Raw genomic sequence first — 24,049 nt, 5'->3', positions numbered from 1 at the left:
GAAAAGATATTATATAAGTGCAGATACTCAATACAGGTTTAGTGAGACACAGCAGGATAATACATTTTATCAAAGTCTCAAAATAAATAATTTCATATTGAAGTAAAGCAAATAGGAATCCTCTCCCAACAAAATATCATCATATAGTTACCAATGCTAACCAATTGTGCTACTGGAGCTCCAGAATGTTACCAAAATTCAACAGGCTAACTTGTCTTAGGACTTCTATTGCTGTGAAGAGACACCACGACCATGGCAAATCTTAAAAAAACAAAAACAGAAACAGACATTCAATTTGGGGTGGTTTACAGTTCAGAGATTTATTGCATTATCATCAAGGTTTGAAGCCTGTCTACACGCAGGCAGACATGGTGAAGGAAAGGTAGTTCACAGTTTTACATCTGGATTTGCAGGCAACAGGAAGAGCAAGTAAACCAAGAAGTCTGGCTTGAGCTTCTGATACTGTACTATCTACCCTCTAGGGACATACCTTCTCCAACAAAGTAGCACCTACTCCAATAAGGTCATACCTTCTAAAAGTGCCACTCCTTGTGGACCTATGGGGGCCATTTTTAACCAAACCACCACACTAACTTAATAAAATAAGCACAGACACAATTTTGAAATCTTTATTTTTTCATGATGCACATTAATGTTTTATATGCATTTGTATTTAGTCATGCTTAATACGGTAATTTACCCCATGGACAGGGTAGGTTAATACTGAATTATCTTTTATAAGACATTGCAAAATTAAGCCAAATAGGTTTTCTACCCATATTATCTCTAGTGGCATTTTATGTGATTGTGTAAGTGTATTATTGTATTGTTACCCTTGGTGGGTGTTCTCTTCAAGTCTTGATTTCTTTATTCTTCAGTTGTATGTATGCATGCCGAGGAAATTAGGCAGGAAAACCAGGAGACATCATGAGCAACCTGAGTACTCATTAATAACTTCACAGTGGGTACTTCCTAATAACAAACATAAAAAAATTCCCTTGCATTTTTAGGAGTGAGAGACACCACACATACCTCTGATAATAGCAGGAGTCTGCAGTGAAGAGCTGTCCCTCTCAGGTAGTGACAAGATTATAAAAGGATTACTGCTTGATTTATTGCCTCCAGTTCCAAGTTACTAATTAGTAATTTCAGTTTTCTGGCTTTCCCATCTTCGGTTTTATTGTCCAGCCAAATAAAAGAGAGAGGAATTGGGTGAAGCCAAAATAGAAATAAAGACCTCACTGGTTCCTTTTCATGTGTAATAATGTAAGGAATCTCGTGCCTCTGGGTGCTAAAATCTGCATTCTTCTGTAAACATAAACTCAGTCTCCATTGTGACTGTCAGCTCCCAACACTGTAGATTTGAAAGATGCTAAACTGTATGCTATGTGCCAAAGTGTGCATGTACTCTTAAAGCTTTTAGTAGTCAGGGAAGCTCTAAATTGAGAGTGTGTGTTTCCTCTTAGATGCTAGAGATAAAAAAAAATGAGGCTACAAGCATTGCCCTAAGACCTTGTACTGAATGCAGTACCAGTCTGTTGGAAATTACCATTTGATTTAAGACTCGCAACAGGTGGAGCAAGCAACCCTACAAAAATTTCTGGAACAGAAGAGTCATGTCTGCTTCTCTCCATTGGTTATCTATGATGGGGTTCTTGGAAGGTACTTTTTGTTCCATTATATCTCCTTTCCTCAACTTGTCCTTGAGTTTTCACTGCTAGAAATAATCTATAAAATAGCCTAAACTGGCCATTTAGTAAAATAGTTTGCTAGAGTAATGAAAATGTGTGTGTGTGTGTGTGTGTGTGTGTATTTCTTCCATTATTTACTTAACATTCAAATGTTCTCAGCCTCCAATCATACAAAAGGAAGCCCAACTCAAGGAATGAGACTTTCCCCTACCCTCTTAAAACCCTTGGTTCTCCTCAGTATCTAAATCTATTGAGAAAATCTAGGAAGAGACTCATTATCATTGGCAAAACTAAAGATAAAACCATGTAGATTCTCCTAAACTTCTCACCATGTTAGAGTTCCCCAAGTGTAGTCATTCATTCTAATTGCCATTCATGCTGACTGCTTGCCGGATGCAAGGGAGAATTGCCTCATCAGAAGTTGAATTCAGTATGCTAGGACCCCCTCTTCTTTTGACAGCCTTGCCACGAAAAGCAATTAAAAATTTCCCAGGCCTTTCTATTTATGAGGCCCACGATGGCACTTAAAGAGCACATCCTCCACAATAAGTGTTTTATAAGACAATTTCTTCTACATCTTTGTCCCTAGAAACAATGCCAGATTTGCTTTTCTGTAATTTGTAATGCTCACCTTTTGAAAACATTCAGAGATACTGTGTGTAAATAACTTAATAAGGGTCTGAGATGTAATTTATCTGGATCAAGAGATTTGAACTCACTGTTCAAAGAAAGAGAAAACAAATGAGCAGAATATCATAAGAAACAGGATCTGTCCAATGCTGCGAGTGCACAGCTCTGCCTAATATTTGTTCTGGGAACAGGTAAAGAGTACCTTGCAAAGGTCACAGGCAAATTGTTCTGTTCTGAGTTTTAACTGCTCTTCCTATGACCATCCTTGAGCTTTAGAATATTACTGGTACATTCAAGAATTTTCAGTAGTGTTTAAGGTTATTATAGTCCTACAAACCACATCTATTACTTTTAAGGATCTCTAAATCTAGACTCAGACTTTAATACTAAATATTTTTTCTGTTATCTCACTCAGAACATGCATCTAATTTAGGATATTGGCATCTTCTCTTTCTTTTGTCTACAAGAACTATCCCGATTATACTCATGAATTCACCTCTACAAATTTCCCAATAGTTCTTTTATCTCTATGTTAATGATCTCTGTATTCGTCAACGTTACCTCATATGTATCTTTTGTAAAGGCTCACAATCACTTTTCTTCAAAGGTTTTTATGGATCAAGCATTCTTCATGATAGTATGCTAGTATGCTTTAATATTAATATATTATGTTGCCTCATCTCCTATAGCATTAATCCCTTATGTTAGTTATGTTTAATTTAAGTGTGTCTTTGTGTAACTTGCTTTGTGATTAATTTTACTATCAATTTATTAATAATTTATTATAACGTATGCAGTCCTTGTATTTCTCTCATACTCAACTATACTTAGCACAGAGCTACCTTGGACAAGGACATCTAGTTCCTGGTTAATTCCAAATAGTCTGTATCAGCTCAAACATCTCGCCTTGCTGATTTATAAAATCAGCTTGCTTTTCTACCATTTTTTTTTCTTTTTCCACATATTAAGTGGACTATTACGTTTTCAGTAAGTACTCAGAATTGAATTCTGCTCAGCTTCAGTAATTTTGTACAATCAGTTATATGACATCCACTGACTAATCACTACACCAAGGATTGGTTAGAATCTTAATCTCTCTCTCTCTCTCTCTCTCTCTCTCTCTCTCTCTCTCTCTCTCTCTCTGTCCACCTCTCTCTTTCTCTCTCTCTCCCTCTCTCTCTCCCCACCTCTCTCTCTATACCTCTCTTTCTCTCCCTAGGTTTGATAATTAAAACAAATGAACCAAAATGGTTGATATTGCATGAACATTTCATTTGAACATTAGTGTATACTTTTGGTGTAACTCCTGGGCAAACAAATATTGTAGACTTGAACAAGTCAAACCTTTTTGAAAGTGCATAAGCACCAGATCCTCAAAAAAGAAAATTAACTAACTCATTAGTAAATGGATATTTATAATCAATGCCCTATATAATAGAATTTAGATACTCATTATTTAAATGTGTGTCTTTTATGGAAAACTACAAGCCCCTTATTTCCACAAGTGGCACATATAGTCAAATTTATTATTTTGTTTTATTTCTTCAATGAATAAAATAATAAAATAGTAAAATACAAAATGCAGTTGCAATTCACTTGAGTAATTTGTATCTTCCTATATGTATGTAAATCAAAGGTTTTGTTATTGTTTTATCAAGAAAAATTTTATTAATAATATACCCACTCTAACACGGTCTATGGAAAAGTCAAGTATTAAATTAAGTCCTAAATTTCTTAATATTTATTAGGGATATATATTGCTTCCATAATGTAGTAAATAACAATACATAAATTCTTTAGGTGAAGCCCCAAGGTATAGATAATGTGCAGTGTTGTAATATAGACATGTTATTACACAAATTCCTCCAATGCATAGGCACTGCTCCAAGTAGTTTTTCAGTGCTGATTTCAATTAGTCCTAACAGTTTTCTAATAATAGATACTCACAATATGAGAAAACTAAGACACAAAGGCTAAGCTAACAGTAATAATAGGAAATTTAAATTTTAGACCATAGGAACTATCTCCAAAGTCTGTGCTCTACCCCACTGTACTGCCCCAGAATGGTATGCTGCTAGCACTAAAACTAAGTGATTTATGACTAATATCAAATCACAAGAAGAAAACTCTCACAGCAGGCTTTATAACCTACCTTGATTTGTTACAGAAGCGTGCACATGATAGGTACACAGTAAATATGTCGATTAAAAATATTACATTTGCCCCTGTATTTCATAGATTAAAATACTAAAATAATATATTTCTTAAAATCATTTAAATTATTACATTTTGTGCTGATTTGGCTCTAAAATTAAAATGTCCTATAAAATTACAGCGTCTTCCCATTCTTACCAGCAAGAGGGCAGTGAGGGAGTCATTGTCAGTAGATTACAGAAACAACTGATGTCAGAACTCACTGAAAGTTTCAGAAGTTCACCAAAAGAGAGAGAGGACAGTATTACCATTATTGTAAAGCACATAGTACTGGCATCACCAGTACTATGAAGAGCACAGAAGCAGCAACCATCTCAAGTGGAAAGCTACTTTAGATAACTGAAATTCCAAAACAGAAGGTCATTCAGGAATTTTAACCACAGTAAGTATGACATGTAAATCCCCAGGGATACAAAAACACTGTGTCCTATTTAAAGAGCAGCATTTAAACCCATGATGTGTCTTACATTGCACACAATTTTGAAAACCATGAGTAAAAGCAAATGGATTAAGGCAGCAACACGTATTAGCAATGTTTCTACTGCTTTTCTATTGGATATTATTTGAATTCCCACTGGCACTCAACCTCAACAAGCTGCCATTTTTTATTGGTTATTTTATTTATTTATATTTTAAATGTTATCCTCCTTCCCAGTTTCCCCTTCAGAGAGTCCCCATCCTCTTCCTCTTGCCCTTTGCCTCTCTGAGAGTACTCTTCCACCAGCCCATTCACTCCTATCTTAGTGCCCAAGCATTCTCCTTCACTGCGAGCCTTCATAGGACCAAAGGCCTCACCTCCCATTGATGCCTGATAAGGCCATCCTCTGCTACATACACAGCTGGAGCCATGTGTCCCTCATGTGTACTTGTTGGTTGGTGGTTTAGTCCCTGAGAGCTCTAGGGGTTCTGGTTAGTTGATATTATTATTCTTCCAATGGGGTTACAAACCCCTTCACCTCCTTCAGTACTTGCCCTAACTTCTCCAATGGGGTACCCAAACTCAGTCCAGTACTTGTTTGGCTGCATGTATCGTTAAGGCTCTGGCTGAGCCTCTCAGGGGACAACCTTACCAGGCTCTTCTCAGCAATCGATAAGCTGCCATTTGATGCATCATTGCCATTCATTGAGGAGCTAATGTTTAAAAATATAAGAAGCTTTTCTATGTAGGAAATTAAAGCAGCAAACGATAGAACAGAATACATGATGTCATCTTCTGGCCTCCACAGGTGCACACACCCACCTGCATATGTTCATATATGCATACACCCCATACATACAAAGTGTTATTTAAAAAAAGAAATTTTCTAAGATATACCAATATTTATAAAATAGACTTATGAGTAACAAAAATATAACATAGCTGTAAAGTGTGAGCCTATACTCTTACTCCCTTGAGATAGAACATCACCCTGAACCTAAATCTCAATGATCACACAGGCTTGTTGGTGAGCAAGCTCTTAAAAATCTACTTGTCTCTGTCTCCTGCCTAGTTCTATAGTTATTGGTCAGGGTTTATGTATCTGTGCAGCTACACACCCCAGATAAGGAGCCACAACAGAGCTCCATATTGCCAAAGTCCAACTTGGTGAACCAATGAGTTTTATTGTTGTTACTTACAGGAAGATGAGTGAGGGGTTACAGGAATAGAAATTACTCAAAATCAGCTGTAGCACTAAAACACACCCATGCATAGGGCTCACAAAAGCGAAAAATCTGGAGCACACTGCACAACCTACAGAATACTCAACTGGTTGGAGGGCATCCTTTGCACACAACTCAGATAGTGTGAACTGCTTCCAGGGAGCTAAATTATCTTTGCTTTCTCCAGGCCAACTTGGCTTGTCTGAGAGTGAGTCTCAAAGGCCTTTACTGTTTATGTTTAGGAGGGAGGGGCCTAGTGAACCTGGTCAGTTTTAGGAACTTCCTGGAGCTCTTTTAAGTTGTTTACTTTATGTCTTAAGGAACTTCCGTGCAGGATGGAATGTTTTAATCTCAGATGCAACTGCTATACCACACTGTTTAATTGTGTAAATTTTCCTTCAGTTAGATATTGACTATAAAAGAAAAAGAAGAGATATATAAAATCCAATGGCTTATCTTTCTGCACCCCCACCCCACCAATTTTCTGTTTGAGAGTCTTTTGATCCTTTTAGTTTATAGTGCTTAGGCAAAAGGAGTAGTTTTTCCTTCCTGGCTTATTTATTGGCTTTTTATTCATGGTAATTAATATATTTAAACCCATTTACATTAATGCTGACAATAAAATCAAAACTTTTCACTTGAGTTGAATGTCCTCAAAAGCAATGAAAGTAGTCTTACATCCTGTGCATTGATTCTTTGGAGAATAAAAGAATGCAAATAAAGGAAAAAAGAAAACTTGAACAAATATTTTAATATATTTTCATCAAAGAGATCAGAAAGCTCTCTGTTCATCAAATTGCTGGATTTTTTTTTCCTGACAGAAGTCAGTAACTGAAGAATTAGTTTGTCCAGTTCAGGTGGCAGGACTTGGCGACTCATACAAATGTGGAACCTGTCAATGTCACTTTTACCCAAGAGCACTCTTTAAACCTTTCCAGCACTGGCCAAGAACTGTACATTTAAGAAGTTGCCCATGAATCCTGCCACTTTCTTTCTTACTTTCTTTGCTCCATCTTCCCCTTCCTTTCTCAAATAGAAACTCAAGATCAGTTATTGTGTGCCCCTGATTGCCCACTCCTTTACTTCTTCAGGCTCATTCTTAAAGCACATAGAGCTTGTCAGACTCTGCCATTTCTTAACATAATATATAGTTTCTATTCTCTCCAGAGTGGTGTTGGGGCTGATTTCTAGTCCAAGAGATGAGGGCTGAAGTGCTGTTACCAACTCCAGCCTGACACTAGTGGCAATTTGTGGTGGTATCCTATGCTATCCTTGCTTCTTCCTCTGCTGAAGCTAGGAAGAAAGTTTAGTGAGTACCATTGAAGCTATAGATTGGGGAAGGAAGGGTGTGTGGGTAGAGACACTTGAAGAAGACTATTTGGTTAGAGGTCCAACTCCCCAAGATCTCTGGGATACATGACAAGAAAGAAGAAATCAAAAAGTCTTTATCACACATCTGAGGATCAGGAGTTGTTTGAAGGAGTCTGCTCCCTACTGTATTTAATAACACTATCATAATCCATTGGTCCAAAATGCTACAAGACAGCAGTCCCATATATCCTACGCTTATTCATACTTCTAAGTGATTCTCTTATTTCTTCTCTTCTTCAATTGCCCAATGTCTGAACCTCATTCCATTTCTGAGCTCTTCAAAACAAGTAGGTAATGAAATCCCCAATGCAACTTGTAATTGGAAAAATCTGAGGATGACATTGAAACTGACCATGCAGAACAGACAGCCCTAGTTAGGGTGGTACCTTCTGTCTCTGCTCTCACTATCAAAGTTCTCACGAAGATTCCAATAGACAGAAGAAAAAAGTAAAATATCAAACACAGTGCAAATAACACTGTTGAGAGATTGTCAACATTGCCAGATAGATGAAGCAGTGGCCAAAGACCTTTGTGGCACTATCAAGGAGATCCTGGGTCCAACATAGTACTTCAGCTACAATGTGGATGGCCATCATCCTCATGACATCCTAATGATGACAACGGTCATTCAATAGAATGTTCAGATCATTGAGAAGCAACAGAAGACAATATTTTAATAACAGATCATCTGACAATACCCCCAAAACCTTATCATTTAAAATGACAACTTTTTCAGGTTAAAAAAATTAAAAATCACCGAAAGCCCAGAAACCCTAGAAACAGGACCAGGAAAGGCTAGCAGGCCAGTGCTACATTCATCAAACACCTGAGCCTACACATGCCAAAGAGGAAGGAGCTATCAAACAAATGTCCAGTAGCTTCTATGATATCATAACTCCTAGGGAACAAGAGAGACTTTTACATGGTCTGCTTTTGTTTTCTACATTATTAGCTTCATGGAAGAAGAAATAACAAAAGTGCCAAGAATAGGGAAAGATGTTACAAGGAATAACTTTTGCATGATTTCTTAAGCTAAAGTCCAACAACAGAAATGACTAAAGATATACAAAGAAAAATGGTTTTGACCCCTGTAGTTTTCTCTCTAGCACAAAACTCTGTGCATGGTGAAAAATGCAGCAATATAATAAGAGACTGAAAATAACAAAGTAAAGATATCCATTTCATCCTCTGTCACTGAGGATATATTATCTTTTAAGCCAATTACGTACTCATTATGTTTAATAGCCTAAAATAAAATGTCATGTTAAAATAACAATGAAACAAGATTTATGATAAGTCTATGCAAACATTAAGTCCCTTGGGGAACACATTTTGTCCAGTAGAGATATGCACTAGAGAGGAGGTTAATTGCTATATAAACAACACTATTCTAATACAAGTGAGAAAACAAAATATCCCTAAATCTTTCCAAAACCATGGATTAGTACTTAAATAACATATTCAAGAGTTACATGTAGGAAGTTTTAAAGAAAAAAATAGCATAATCATTTAAAAACATTTTTATTATTTTTATACTATTGATATTTCCCATTTATATTCTATTTCAACTTGGTATAAGAAGTATAGACTTTTATATTTGTTTTATTGTCATAACCAATTCTTTGATTCTTGCTGATTTTTTAAAAATAATATATACGTGTGTGTGTGTGTGTGTGTGTGTGTGTGTGTGTGTGTGTGTACCTGTGTTTGTGCTGGTGTCCACATGGGTCCAGTAGAGGCGACCAAATTCTCTAGAACTGGCATGAGATGCATGATGTGGGTGAGGCAAACCAAACTTGGTTGTTCTGTAAGAGTAGGGGGTGCCCTTAACCACAGAGCCATCTTCAGCCCCATTTCTTGCGGCTTAATATGACCTTTCAGAAGCTGAAATACTTTTTGAACAGTTAAAAATGTTTCATGCTTTATTGCTCAAGGTCTGTACCAATCATGATAACTTAAGGAGTGTGAGCTTTCTGAATACCAAGGTTAGCATCAGCACTGGTTGTATTCTTCAGTTTAATTGTTCCATCTTCCCCAAGCAAATATTTCCCTAAGTTGTTTGTAGAAAACACAAATTTACCTAAGTGAATAATAAGCAAATACTGTTCAATCTACAATTGTTTACAGGACAGAGTACACACATGTTACATACTTTATTTTTTTAATTTTAGAGCTGGAATGTAGTTTTCTGGTACATTTAGCAAAATTTTATGCATATGGTTACATGAATAGATTTTCTTAAGAATACATGTTTTATTTTATATAACTGAGAATTCTGTTGTCTGGTTAATATTCATCAGGCTAAAAACAATACTCTATAACAAAGATATATATATAGGTATAGATATATATAAGATATATAAGATATATATATATATATATATATAGAGAGAGAGAGAGAGAGAGAGAGAGAGAGACACACATATATAGACAGAGAAATAGAGAAATATAGGGATAGATAGATAGATAGATAGATATTCAGGAATAAATATATATGCATAATGTATATGCACAATATATGCATATATAACATATACATTATATATTATGTATATGCTTTATATATTCCTGGATACACATACACACACACACACACACACACACACATTTGCTGGGTGCACCTGTGTAATTATAACCATGTTCCATATGAAGATAATCTTTATTTCCCATGTACTTTTAAAGAGAGGAAACAATATTTGTAAGAATGAATTAACACTTTTACTACTGTAAGAGCTATACAAATTTCAGTTATCAAGGCTGGAGAAATACTAGTGTACAAATTCCCATTCCCCATCATCTCTCCATCGGCACCTTCCTCAGTGTCACTGGACCTGCATTTGCCTGTTTAAGGCTTCTGATTTGTAAATATTCCCATTACTTTAAGTGTTCAGCACCTGCCCAGCTTCAAACTTTGCTTGTTGGTGCTGCCTCCTATGGTGCTTTGTTTTGTTTTTCTTTTTTCTAGTGGAATTTTATTTATTTATTTTTATTTTTGCTTTTTTTATTGGATATTTTATTTACATTTCAGATGTGATCCCCTTACTCTATGTCGCCCCTATCAAGGAACCCCCTTTCCCATTCCCCCTCCTCATGCTTCTAGGAGGATGTGCCCCTACCCACCCACCCACTCCCACCTCCCCACCCTCGAAATCCTCCCCCCCACTGGGCATTCAGCCTTCTTGGGACCAAGGATCTCCTCTCCTACCTATGCCCAACAAGGCCATCCTACCCTACATATACAGCTGGGGCCATGGGTCCCTCCCTATGTTTGGATATGGGCTGGTAGTTTGGATCCCAGGAGCTCTGCTTGGTTGGTATTGTTGCTCTCCCCATGGGGCTGCAAACACTTTCAGCTCCTTCAGTCTTCTATCTAACTTCTCCACTGGGAACCCCATGATCAGCTCAATGGTTAGCTGTGAGCAACTACCTTTGTATATGTCAGGCTATGGCAGACCTTTAAGAAGACAGCTAAATTGGGCTCCTGTCAACATGCACTTCCTGGCATCCACATCAGTGTCTACCTTTGGTGACTGCACATGGGATGGATACCCAGGTGGAACAGTCTTCAGACGGCTCCTCTTTCAGTTTCTGTCCTGCACTTTGTCTCCATATTTGCTCCCTTGAGTATTTTGTTACTCCTTCTAAGCAGGACTGAAGCACCCACACTTGGTCTTCCTTTTCATGAGCTTCATGTGGTCTTTCTTCTGGGACTTGAAGTTCTTGTCATACAGATCTTTCACTTTCTTGGCTAGAATTATACCAACATTATACATATATTTAATTTAGATGTAAATTTAGTTCTATTTAATATTACCATGGATCTTTATTGAATAAGCAAATAGTTCATTGTATAATGCCATATTTTATAACAAAGTAATAAAAATCAACAAAAGAAATCTAGATACATATTTTAAAAGAAAGTAGCCAATACAGAAAGACTAGATACTCTGGGCTCATAACTAGTCTGTATTTAGTCACAAAACTATGAAGAAAAACAGTAAAATGTTCAGTAGTTCCAGAATATATTACAAAAGATTTTTTTTTTAGAGATTCTTGGCATCTGCCCCAGCAGGTTGCATTTCTTTTATTACTTTTATTTTTTTTACAGTCCAGACATTACCCCCTCCTGGTCTTCCCTCCCACAGTGCCTCATCCCATTTATTCTCCTCCCTGTCTCCAAGAGGATGCCCCCTCCCACCCTACCAGGCCTTCCTACTCCCGGGGCCTCAAGTATCTCAAGGGTTAAGCTCATCTTCTCCTAGTGAGGCCATACCAGGCAGTCCTCTGCTGTATATTACAACAAAATGTTTTATATTATTCGTGGCTATTGTAAAGGGTGTTGTTTCCCTAATTTCTTTCTCAGCCCACTTAGCATTAATTTTGTACCCATCCACTTTCCTGGAGTTGTTTATCAGCTGTAGGATATTTGGGGTTGCTTATGTATACTATCACATCATCCACAAATAGGATGATCCTTTGACTTCTTTCTTTCCAAATTTTATCTTGTGGATCTCCTTTAGTCGTCTTATTGCTGAGTCTAGAACTTTCAAGTACTCTATTGAATAGACATCGAGAAAGTAGACAGCCTTTTCTTGCCCCTGATTTTAGTGGAGATGCTTTAAGTTTCTCTCTATTTATTTTGATGTTGGCTATTAAATTGCTGTATATTGCATTGATTTTGCTTAGGTATGTGCCCTGTATCCCTGATTTCTCTAGTACTTTTAACATGAAGGGGTGTTGGATATTATCAACGCTTTTTCAGTATTTAATGAGATAATCATGTCATTTTTTCTCTTTCAGTTTGTTTATATGGTGTATTATGTTGATGGATTTTTGTATATTGAACTATCCCTGCATTCCTGAGATGAAGCATACTTGATCTTGATGGATGATGTCTTTGCTGTGTTCCTGGATTCAGTTTTTGAAGATTTCATTGAGTAGTTTTGCATCAATGTTCATAAGAAAAATTGGCCAGAGATTCTCCTTCTTTGCTGAGTTTTTGTGTGGTTTAGGTATCACAGTTACTGTGGTCTCAAAATTGAGTTTGGCAGTGTTCCTTCTGCTTCTATTTTGTGGAATAGTTTGAGGATTATTTGTATTCGCTCTTTTGAGAGGGTCTGGTAGAATTCTGTACAAAAACCATCTGCCCCTGGGCTCTTTTTTGGTTGGTAGACTTTTAATGACTGCTTCGATTTCATTAGAGATTATAGGGCTGTTTATATAGTTTACCTGATCTTGATTTAACTTGGCTAAGTAGTATCTATCTAGAAAATCATCCATTTTGTTAAGATTTTTCAATTTTGTGGAATACAGGCTTTTGAAATAAGACTTAAGGATTCTTTAAACGTCCTCAGTGTCGGTGGTTATGTCTCCCTTTTCAGTACTGATTTTGTTTATGTGGACACAAACTCCTTGTCTCTTGGTTAGGTGCTTAAGGTTTGTCTATCTTGTTGTTTTTCTCAAAGAACCAGCTCTTGGTTTCATTGTTTCTTTGTATTGTTTTCTTTGTTCCCAACTGATGGATTTCAGCCCTGATTTTGATCATTTTTTGATCACTTCCTGCCTTCTACTCCTCTTTGATGTGCTTGCTTTTCCCCCCAATTTCTAGACCATTCAAGTGTACTTTTAAATTCCTGATATGAAAACTTTCTAATTTCTTTATGGAGGCACTAAATGCTATTAACTTTACTCTTAGCACTGCTTCATTATATTCCATAAATTTAAGTATGTTGCGTTTCATTGAATTCTGGAAAGACTTTCTCTCTTTATTTCTTACCTGACCCAGAGATCACTGAGTAGAGAGTTGTTCAATTTATATGAGTGTGTAGGTTTTACAGTGTTTTTGTTGTTATTGAAGTCCAGCTTTAATCCATGATGGTCTGATTAAAAGATAAAACATTACTTCAATTTTCTTGTATTTGTTGAGGCTTGCTTTGTGACCAAGTATATGGACAATGTTGAAGAAGGATGCATGGGGTGCTGAGAAGAAGGTATATTTTTTGTGTTTGGTGAAATATTCTATAGATGCCTGTTAGGTGCATTTAAATCATAATGTTTGTTAGCTTCAATGTGTGATTTAAGTTTTAACAATGTTTCCTTTATAAATGTGGGTGCCCTTGTGTTTTCTGCATAGATGTTTACAATTGAGATATCAACTTGGTAGTTTTTCCTTTGATGAGTAAGAAGTGTCTTTCCCTGTCTCTTTTGATTAGTTTTGGTTGAAAGTCTATTTTATTGGATATTAGTCTATTTTATTGGATATTATTATTGGATATTGTGGCTACTCCAACTTGCTTCTTGGGTCTGTTTGCTTGGAAATTTTTTTCCAGCCCTTTACTCTGAGGTAATGTCTATCTTTATTGCTGAGCTGAGTTCCTTTTATGCAGCAGAATGATGAATCCTGTTTTTGTGTTTTTGTATCCATTCTGTTAGCCTATTTCTTTTTATTGGAAACTGAGTTCATTGATGTTGAGAGACATTAAAGAACAATAATCATTATTTCCTGTTATTTCAATGCTGTTGGTATTAGTGTGTGTGTCTTTAAGGGATTTATTTGTTTCTTCTTTAAAGACTTCTACCTATTTGATTGTATTTTCCCATATTTCTTTAAAGGACTTGTTCATTTCCTCTTTAAAGGCCTCTATCATCTTTATAAAATTTGATTTAAGGTCAGTTTCTTGTGTTTTGGTCATGTTAGGATATCCAGGGCTTTTTGTAGTGGGGTAGATGTGCTTCGGAGGTGTCATGTTGCCCTGAATCTTGTTGCATATGTTTTTTTGTGAGCCTTTCTAAAGTCATCTGGCTAGTTTTGGTCTCTGTATGTTCTTGTAGTCGGTATTGGGAGGGGCTTGAATCTCGATTGTCCTTGTATGGCAGGCCTCTGATGGATATCCTTGGGCTATATGGTCCCAGACCTACAGTTTTGTATGGTTCAGGAGCCTCAGGTCCAATGAAAGTGGGCAGAGATGTGGCAGGTGAATGGAGGTCTCCCTGGCTAACAGCTTGCTCAGGACAAGTTGGCTTGGACCAGAATGCTCAGAGAGCAGGGAAAATTGGTGTGGGGAGGGATGTTTACCTGTATATTTCAGGAGTCTGATGGAGGTGGAGGAGAGGTGGTGGGAGAATGGAGGGCCCTATGGGATAGCAAACTGCTCAGGGCAGCTTGGCTCGGCCAGAGGGCTCAGCCAGCAGAGAAGATGGGTCAGGTAATGTCTTTTAAATAAACAAGTATGACTTCTGAATGAAGTGAAAATATTTTGTATTCTTTTCTTTTTAAAACAAGTCTTATACTCAGGCTGTACATTATGTAGCTCAGGCTGGTTTACAATTCATAATGATATTCACATGGAGACTACGGGCAGTCATCATTTATTAATCTTATGAATTCCTGCATTACCTGCTGATTGCCTGAGGCTCTTTCTGCCCTTACTGTGGGATTTCTCCTTGTATCACCCATACCTCCGTCTACTTTATTAAAATATGCTCGGGTTGTGCTTAGTATTGCTGTAGTTCAAGGCCCCTAATTCCTTATTCCATTCACATATTAACTGAAGCTTTTTTACCAAGGACTGTTATTCCAATATGAAAGCTTAAAGGTAAGACAGGAAGTGCCAGTCCCTTCACTGGCTCTAGGTTCCACGCCACTAACTCCTCAAATCTCTCTACCAGTTTTTTCACAGGCTCTCAAAGGTTAGTAAAAATCTATCTCTTAAAAGTTAAGGAACACAGCAGTCATCAGACTCACTGAACTGTTTAAGAGACAGCACAGATGATTCAATGTCTTCATTAAATGACTCTCTGTGGTAATCCTAGAGTTGATAGTTGTCTTTTGAACTTGTCAGTGATTATTGTAGTTGCAATTTTATTAGTCTTTGGGACCATAGTATATTTTCTGCCATTTTTGTTATCAAGGAAACATTGTTGTAGACTTTTTTAATTCATGGAATGAGCTCAGGGCACCCCAAACATTGTAATTAATGAATTTACGACCTCCTGGCTCTTTTGTTATTTACAGAAAATGCATGGTTCTGGTTCCGTGCTTCCATAATCTTGCCAGATAGACCCAACCAGATGTTTAGTCACATTCTTCACTATGAATATTTGCTTTTATTCAAGATTTTTAACATCCTTATGGAAAGAATGAAATTTGGGTAGATTCAAATACATTTGAAATAAACACTTACAAAACTGCATTTCACATGTGAATTTGGAAGTTGGACGCATCGCTGTCTCTGCAAATTGCCCTTCTGTTCTGTTCTCTCACTAGAGGATTTTCCTCTCCATTCTTGGAAACTCATGAGTGACAGACCTTAAATCAACTAAGCACTGAGAGGTTGGAAGACACTAAAGCTTCATGTGAGGATATATTTTAGAGGAAGAGAAGTCAGAATGTTTCCTGAAGAAAATGTCTTATCTGCAATGCGTTAAGTCCAGCCCTGTCTTTACAGGACCAGCTGATCCAAATTAGGCTGCATATTCGAATAATGAGAGAAACATTAGACTTAGCTTCTCTGGAGAATATGCCATAACTGAAGTGTAAGTTATTAGTAAACAATTTAGTGGTTTGGGAAGAACTTGAAGTTTAGTGCTTGTGCCTACAACTACACCTGTGAATAGTGAGCCACTTAAAATGCTGCAGCTTAAGGATACAGAATTCTTTTCCTGTGGCTCTTCCTCACCCACTCTACCCCATTAACTGGAATGCAATACATTCCTTTGAGGAGTATCCAGAGTACTTAGCACAATTTTACAGCATAGAACATTCTCTCTGATAGAGAAGGCAGTAGGAAAAACTCTCATTCCAAGCAAATCTGATTTAAGTCTGGAATGTTACCTATTATTGTAATGGTGGGGAAGGATGTTTCTTAAGTGGCATATAAGTCCATAAACTAAAGCCTGTATTTATGAATGTCTTCTTGAATCTTAGCCCAGAGCTATACTTGGCACCTTCTCAGCCCTACCCTCTTATTGGTTCTTTTTCTCGCAGCTATGAACAAATACCTGACAAGAAGCAACTAAAAGGAGGTCTCAGATTGAGGGAGTGCAATCTATCTTGATGATGATGTCATGGCAGCTTCCTTGAGATTGGAAACTGAGGGAGTACAACCTACTATGATGATGATGTCATGGCAGCTGCTTGAGGTTGCAGACTGAGGAAGTGTAACCTATCCAGATGATGATGTCATGGCATCAGTGAGCACCAAGAGGAAGGAAGGAGTGCAACAGTTATTTGTTTTAGATGCATATCAGGAAGCAGGGTCTTGGGCACAACCAGGGACAGGCCTTAACCCGCATATCTCACCCCTATTGCCTGCTGAATTTTCTGCTTGGATGGGAAGTTGTCCTGGGACTCAGAAGCCCAGGAACCACACAGCTCCACCTCCTCAGCAGAGGTGTTGCAGCTCCCAGGGAAGGATTATCCCCCAGAGTTTAGGAGCCTCTCAGCCCCATTTCTTTGCTTCTCTTAGCTTCTTTTCTTTTTCAGATGAAAGAGTCACAGCAGGGAGCAAATCTCCTGAAAGAGATGTATTGGAGGGTCCAAGGAGAGGAGAGCCATCCAGGGATGGCTGGTGTTTCCTCCCTGGAGGGAGCAGACAGCCTGGAATTAGACAAAGGATGGTGTTCTTATAGGATTTCTGAGGCAGGGCAGGCTTTTCAGGGCAGAAATGTCCAGATTGAGGATTGGTGGAATTTCAAATCCTGAGCCTGGGGGAAGCTCAGGGATTGGTGGGTTTTTCTGTTCAGAGATTGGTGGGGTTTATATTCAGGGATTGTTGGGTTTCTATGAGAAGTTCAGGGATTGGTAGTTTTTCCCTATTCAGGGATTGGTGGCTTTTGTTCAGACCTTTCAACTATAACTAGTGTAATCTGGAGAGGGTCTTGTTGAGGGTCTGGAGATGACCTTTGTGACGGTTATAGAGGCTGGAAACACCATTTTAACAGGGAGGTCTGGGTAGAAACCTGTCTGCTGGAGCACCTCAAGGGAGTTCGAAGAGGGGAACCTGGCCACTTTCCTGCCTTGAGGGTTTACAAAGTTTACAAAGGGAGTTCATGGAAGGGAAAGCCTTCTCTGTCACCTGAGAGGCATGAATAATCAACATTGCCTAGGGTACTCCTCTGCCAATGATGTCCCATACTAAAAAAGCTTCCACAAGATTCCAAGAGTGCCACTAGCTCAGAAGCACATGTTTAAACACATGAGTCTATAGACAACATTTTATATTCAAACCATAGCATCTTTTTTCCTCTTAACAGTATAGAATTTACAATCGTTTTATTTTAAAAAGTTACATTTGTTGAATATGCATGTACACACACATATATATAATGTACATATATATACATACAATGTACATGCACACACACATGCATGAGACATGCACAAAGAAAGACAAAGAGACAAGAAGACACACACACACACACACACACACACACACACACACATATATATATATATATATATATATATATATATATATATGGGCACTTTCTTAACTTAGTATAGTTTTCTAGTTAGTGGCCCATTTCTTTGCATATTTAACATGAAAAAAAACATCAAATTGTCTAAGTTCATTATTTCAAGAATATGTTGCACTATCTTGAGCTGTAGTTGTTAGACCTAAAGATCCAAAATTGGGGACGCACTCCCGCAGAAACACCCACAGACAGAATTCTCTGCAATAATGTGATGTTTATTGATATTGATAATGATAATGATAACCAGTGCACTGGGGTTCTCTTGCATGAAGGCAAGAAGAGCCACGAACTGAAGCTAAAAGCAGCTTATATACCATCTTTACAGAATTTATGAGGGCAGTTATACAATTACCTCTTAAACAATAACCACAAAGGCTAAATTCCAACCACCATTCCCAGGCCTGGTTTCTAGGTAACTCAGATTTCTTGTTTACCCAGGTTTTTTAGGTTAAGGTCCCAGCTTCCTGATTACTTCTTATCTTGGGCCCTCTCCTGGAATGTGTCTTTGGAATGTGCTCTTCCAGGGATGTGTCCCTGGGGGAAGTTAATGTTTGAGCTTAAAACCAAAATTGGAGCTTCTTTTTAATCTTAAGTTTCTACATAGTGACCTCAGGTAAAAATCTTCCCAGCCCCCTCCTGAATTTCTTTTTAGCCAGGTGGCTAAGAATCTCCAAGTTCTCAAATCCAATAGGCAACACTTGATTTTCATTTGACTGGACCTTGCAGCAATGTTTGACTGCATGCACACACATGAATACACATGCACACACATAGCATACTAATAACAGAAGGAAGAAAATAACTCATCTAATCCCAACACTTGGTTCCTTTCCCAGTACATTCTAATGCTGGCGACCACCTTGATCATATTGTTAGCATCTAAAAACTTCATTCAGTCATTTAGAAAAAAAATTATCTTTATTGCTCTTTTTCTTCCTATATCAAAACCATATCTTCTCATATCAAAAGCCTGTACTATTCTACCTGTGTTCTTTATTCTAAAGTTTGTCCATCTAAGCTAAGAGTACCTGCTACCATGTTGTCTCTCCTGTCCCTCCACACACTGGTCCCTTGTCTATTATCTGACAATAGTCAGAACTGGCCTGTTAAAGGATTACTTTTGGGCGTGTTATATCTCTGATAAAAATTTCTATTGAGTTTTTATATGGAATAAATTCCAAAGTCTGCTATATATTAACTATGCTGATGACCACCAAAAGTCTCACTGACTACCCTGTTTCAACCATATGTCCCTGTTCTGTATTCTATCACCTCAATGATTTCATTTCTCACCATTTTATTTAATCCTTACTGTTTTCCTTCTTCTCCAAACCTCCTGGTTACTTTGTTTTTTAGTTTGTCTTTTATTCCTGTGAAAAGATACCATGACCAAGGCAATTCTTATACAGGACAATTTTTAATTGAGGCCTAAAAATTCAGAGCTTCAGTCCATTATCATCAAGACTTAAAGTAGTATCCAGGCCCACATAGCACTAGAGAAGGAGCTGAGAGTTTTATATCTTATTTCTAAAGGAACCAGGAGAAGAGTCATCCTCAGGCAGCTAGGAGAATGCTCTCCTTGCCCACCCCCAAAGTGGCACACTTCCTCCAACAAGGCCACACCTCCTAATAGTGTCACTTTCTGGGCCAATCATATTTAAACTACCACATTCCACTCCCTGGGCCCCACAGGCTTGTTCAAACACATGTGAATCTATGGGGGCCATACCTAGCCATAGTATAATGCAAAATACATTTAGTCTACTTTCAGAAATTCCCACTCTATCACATTCTCAGTAATGTTTAAAAATCTAAAGTTCAAAGTCTCTTCTGAGATTCATCTAATCACTTGACTGTTATCCCTTATAAAATCAAATTTAAAAAAAAAATAGATCACAGGATATGTATTACCATTCCAAAATGACACAGTGAGAAAATCCTGAACAAAAGCAGGATCAAAAAGCAGCTGGGGAAACTCCAAACTCTATGCCTCCATATCTAATGTCAAAGCACTCATCAGATCTCTAACACCTTTCTGTTTTGATGACTGCAGCACAATTCTCTTTGGCTGCTTCCACTCCCTGTTAGCAGCTGTCCTCAGCTGTCCATAACTCTGGCATCCTGAATATCTTGGGGTCTCCAAAGCAACTTCGTGGAATGTAGTGATTTAAATATGCTTGGCCCAGGAAGTGGTACTATTAGGAGGTGTGGCCTTGTTAGAGGAAGTGTTCTCCTGTGAAGGTAAATAAGGAGAGCTTCCTCCTGGCTGCCTAAGGAGGCAAATCCTTTCCTAATTCCTTTTGGAACAAACTTTAGAACTCTGAGCTCCTTCTCTAGCTTTCTGTTTTCTAACTCCTTCACTGCCTAAGCTTGGCTGTCCGGTAGCTCTGCAGATAGAGCTAGAATTCAGAGATCCCCATAGCTGTGTCTCCTGAATGCTGAACTAAAGGCATGTACCACCATGCCTGGACTTAGGCTTTCCTTCTCTTCTGGGATTCATCTCCTCTTGAATTTGCTCATGTTTCAGGCTGGCCTTGAACTTAGAGATCTGCTTGCCTTTGTTTCCTGGGATTAAAGGTGTGTAACACCATGAAGAAGAAAGAAAGATTTTTATGGTTATTATTTCTTAAGATCTGGTCACAAGTGTGCTCTCCATTTCTGAATTGTGGTTTATTCTGGATTAAAAGTCCAAATGAAAACAATAGCCAAGTAATAACTCCTAACATGACATAACAATTTCTTGTTCATCTATAAATACAAACATTAAGCTTAGCTGGGTGGGATCTTGCTCAGAAATCACCACTCCCTTAATCTGTTTATCTCTTTGAACAGAGAATTCAGCTCCATTTAGATTCCTGGTACACTTTATTTCTTGAACCATACATTTTGAACATTTCCTTTCTAAGCCTGCTACACTTAATTAAAATTTCTCCATGAAAGTAAACAAGGGGACAATGTCTAAGCTGGGCTTTTCTAAGACTTCTTTTGTCAATGCAATTAATTTGATTCTCTTATCAAGGCAAAAAGCAGCCACATTATTCACCAAAATATCACACACACACACACACACACACACACACACACACACACACACACCAGTCTCTAGGCCACATACTAACATTCTTCTCCTCTGAAAACTTCTTGAGGACACCACAGTTCAAATCACTTTCAGCACCAATGTCTTCCATATTCTTACTAGGATGGCCCAATAAGCCCCACTTAAAGCATTCCACCACTTTCCAAATCAAAGTTCCAAAATCCAAATTCCTCCAAACAAAAAGATGGTCAGACCTATCACAGCAATACCCCACTTCTGGAATCAAATTCTGTTTTGGTTTTATCTGTGAAAAGACACCATGACCAAAGGTAACTCTTACAAAGAACATTTAATTAAGACTAGCTTATGGTTTAGAGGTTCAGTCTCTAATTATCAGGGCCTAAAGCATGACAGTGCCCAGGCAGGTATAGCCCTAAAGGAGCTGAGAGTTCTGCATCTTGTTCTGAAAGGAACCAGGAGAAGACTAGCATCCTCAGGCAGCTAAGAGAAAGCTCTCCTTGCCTACTCCCACAGTGGCATACTTCCTCCAACAAAGCTGCACCTATTTCAAAGGCCACACCTCCTAATAGAGTTATTCCCTGGACCAAACATATTCAATTCACCATACTTTGTAAAGTCAACCCTCCTTTTTAAAATAATTATTATTACCTTTATTTTTTATAGTCCAGCCATTGCTCCACTCGACGTCTTCCCTCTACAGTTCCTCATCCCATTTCTCCTCCAACTTGTCTCGAAGAAGATGTGCACCACCCCACACACCTCCCCACTCCCTGGGGCCTCGAGTCCTTCATAGTATGGTGCTTGTGACTCATAACAGCAACAAGAATATTATGATAACCCTCAGAGAGCAATAGTGGCACACATATCTTGATAGTAACCCACATACATTTCTCTAATTGAAAGTAAGGCCTATACAGCAAGAGGGCAATAATACCATGAAAACTAGTCCTCAGGAATGAGACTTTCAAGTCAGTTCCTGTTTATTTGTTCTAGTTCCCGTATCCTGAATGCATGGTGTCTTCAAACAATAGCAATATACTTTTACAGCTGGGGAGTAGTTGAAGTCATGAGGAATAAACATTAGTGTTCTGGAAGTGTGTAGGGCAACCCTAACCAGCAGCTCAAAAGAAGTCTCTTCATGCCTGGAGTTGAGGTGTTAGGTAGTCTATGTCACTTTTAGGAGCATTGTCAGCCCAGATCAAAAAGTTTCACTTGAACTATGTATGCACATGTAAAAATGAACTTATATGTTTTATACATACTTTAGGTAATTACTACTATGATTTCTTGTGACTTTTTAGACTTAAATATTGTTATTTTAGCCTCTTCCTTCCTTGCCTTTTTTTTTTTGTATTTATCTCCTAGCTAAAGCACCCCTTCTGTGTGTCCCATTTTCCCCTTCAGATAACTTGTACCCTGCTATGCATCTCTCTGTTGCTGCTCTCCACACATGGTCCATTTTTAATTTTTCTGGTTTCTGTTGTTCATACAAGCTACATAGTCACATCTGAAGATTTGGAGATAGGAGCTTTAGATGAAGAAGAACATGGAATGTTCGTTAGTCTTCGTCGAGTTGCCTCACTCAGTATGCTGTTTGTTAGTTCTGTCAAGTTATCTGCAAATTCCATGATTTAATTCTTCTTTCCTGCTGAATAGTATTTAATAGTGTACATGCATCACATTTCATTGTCCGCTCATCTGTTGAAGGACACTTAGGTTGTTTCCACTTCATAGCCATTGTGAATGTGGCAACCATAAATACGGCTCAGCAAGTATATGTAGAGTAGAGCAAGTATATGTACAGTAGTATGTTGAATCCTTTACCATAAGCTACGGAGCAGTATTGCGATGACATTTGTAGGTTTATTTATAGCTTTGGTACAATTCTCCATACTGATTTGCAGAGTGGAAAGGCCAGTTTGCTATTCCCACGAATAGGGAAGGAGGGTGCCTTTCTCCCACATCTTTTCCAGAGTTTGTTCTCAGCTGTTTTGTTAATCTTTCCCATCCAGACTAGTGCAAGGTGAAATCTCTGTATTGTTTTAATTTGTGCTCACTGAGTTGCTAAAGATGATAAATACTTTCCCAAGTGTTTCTTACCTACTTCTTCATTTAAAACTCTCTCTATTCTAATTCCAAGCTTTCACTTTTTCCTTCCTTCCTTTGTTCCTTCCTTCCTTCCTTCCTTTCTTCCTTCCTTCCTTCCTTTCTTTCTTTTGAATGGATTGCTTCTTTTTTTCATTCTTTGCTTTAGAGTTCTTTATAGATTCCACATATTGAGCCTCTGTCAGATGCATAGCAGTCAGATTTTTTTTTCCATTTTGTGGACTAACTCCTCACATACTTGAATGCAGAAGCACTTGACTTTCATGATGTTGTACTTGTCAACTGTTAACCTTAATTTTAGGACAAATAATGATCCTGAAGTAAGTTCACTGCAGGGTATTGTCTCCTATTATTTTCATATTGTTTATTTTTATCCCTCATACTTAGCATTATATTTGCATACTTATTAGATTATTTTAGTTTTCCCTCCTATAGAATTGACCCTCCATGGTCATCCAAAGTTTTCAGGTCCTCACAGTTTTGCCCTGGTGACCGGAATAATGTTAAACTAATATTATAAGCTCAATAATCATTTGTTTTATGCACAAGCTTAGTAATCATTTGTTTTACACAGTGTCAGATAACAAAAGCAATTTCTAGTCATATTGTTTGGCATTTTAAATCAAGAAAGGTAAAATCTTAGAGTATATTGAAAGGACCAGACCAAAAACAGTGAATACTGTATGAAATTAAGAAAAAAAAATCACATTTTTCATTTTAAAATTATTTTAGTACATTTAGACCATGAGCACCTATAATTTTCAGAAACTAATGAGAAGGCACTTGAGAAGTTTGGACATTCACTATTACCATAGGACAATTTAGCAGGTAAAACATGGTGGAATAGGAGTTAGCAAAGCAG

This window comes from Arvicanthis niloticus, chromosome 16 (assembly GCF_011762505.2).
Source record: "Arvicanthis niloticus isolate mArvNil1 chromosome 16, mArvNil1.pat.X, whole genome shotgun sequence".
Lineage (NCBI taxonomy): Eukaryota > Metazoa > Chordata > Mammalia > Rodentia > Muridae > Arvicanthis > Arvicanthis niloticus.
Note: the sequence above shows the minus strand (reverse complement) of the source record.